The sequence below is a fragment of the Rattus norvegicus genome, chromosome 4 (assembly GCF_036323735.1).
Source record: "Rattus norvegicus strain BN/NHsdMcwi chromosome 4, GRCr8, whole genome shotgun sequence".
NCBI classification, from domain to species: Eukaryota; Metazoa; Chordata; class Mammalia; order Rodentia; family Muridae; genus Rattus; species Rattus norvegicus.
Genome location: NC_086022.1, coordinates 143,258,261 through 143,259,772, shown reverse-complemented (window position 1 = coordinate 143,259,772; position 1,512 = coordinate 143,258,261). Strand labels below are relative to the sequence as shown.

Genomic DNA, 1,512 nt, shown 5'->3' with positions numbered 1-1,512 from the left:
TTAAAATAACTCTCAGTGAGGTCTCTTCACATCAATATCACCAAAAACAATTAAGCAATACAAGTGAATAATGAATCATTCTGTGAAGTTTCATTGACTACAACTTCATACTATAATATCATAATCATTTAAGACTACATCCTTCAAGTGTTCTATCCCTGAATTGTACTACCAGCCCATTCTGAGACCACTGTCTCAAATAAGGTCCATTGCTAGCAAAAAAAAAAAAAAAAAAAAAAAAAAAAAAATGTTGCTATGGTTACATCCTTTGTCTCTCTGAAGTTCCTTTTTCTCTTCTCATTTTCCTCTGGTCAGCCATTCCACATGGTTCATCGCAAGGATTTCACACAACTCCCCCTCCCAGAATGAACAGAGACAGACCTGCCAGATGGACTCCTAGGGACTGGCTTGGGGATGAAATGTAACAGGAGCCAGGCTAGTGACAGTCTGCCCTGGAACACTGGAAAAGACACGCCGGGCTTCTCACAGTACGTGAGCCTGGATCTGCTGATGTTCATCCAGTCTCTGCCTGACAGAAAGCCAATGCTGGGGGCAGGATGCCTGAGGGGGGAAAAAAAAAAAGAACGTCATGGGCTCACAGATGCCGGAGTTTGTCTCTCGCACCCAAAATAATGCTACTATTTTTTACCCCAGTATCTCAAACTTTTTTGGTCTCAGGATTTTTCCTTTTTGCTTTTAAAGTTTATTTATGATCTCCCAAAAATGTTTTCTATATATAGTTGGGGGTGTTTTTTTGAGGCAAGGGTTATGAAGCTCAACCGCCATCAAATGTGGGACCTTCTTTCTCTGTTGTCTTCCCAAGGAAAACTCGCCGACGTCACGTAGAAGAAAGCCCTTGACCAACACAAGCCAAACCAAATCCCAGCATCGAGAGGGACAGTCAGCACATATTCCCACCCTAGCCGAAGAGTATGGGCAATTAATCGTTACTAGGAGAAGGGGAGTCACTTTCTTTAAAAGTGTCGCCTTTGTTGATTAAAACCCAGCAGAAGGGCACATATCCAAGAATATATGGGCAACACTAATTACACTTGGTTTTTTTTTTTTAAGAGGATGTGAAGTTGAGTGGGTAGAGAAGTGGGGAATGGGTCTGGGAAAGAGTGGAGGGGGTGAGTTTGATCAATATACATTGCATGAAATTCTCAAAGAATTAATAAAATTCTTTTTAAAAGACAAAGTTCTGATTTGGTTCGTTCAGTCACCATTCAAGAAAGAAAACATTTAAATCCTTGTTTTAAAAAATAATGTTAGGGGCTGGGGATTTAGCTCAGTGGTAGAGCGCTTACCTAGGAAGCGCAAGGCCCTGGGTTCGGTCCCCAGCTCCGAAAAAAAAAAGAACCAAAAAAAAAAAAAAATAATAATGTTGAGTATCTACCATATTGGCATCACGGTAGGAGTTGAAATCACAACAGGAGCCAACATAGAACCAGATCTGAGTCTCAGGTTTCTTTCCAGCTTAGTGGGTTACACAGAAACTCTGACAGACGCAGG

General features: G+C 41.2%; 1 long non-coding RNA gene across 1 annotated transcript; it reads left to right on the top strand.

Annotated features, from left to right (window-relative positions):
* The first annotated feature begins 302 nt into the window (after positions 1-302).
* On the top strand, positions 303-1,198 carry LOC134486679 (uncharacterized). The gene is made up of 2 exons (XR_010066021.1): positions 303-488; positions 824-1,198. It is a non-coding gene; the product is annotated as an uncharacterized LOC134486679 (long non-coding RNA).
* Positions 1,199-1,512: the final 314 nt, after the last annotated feature.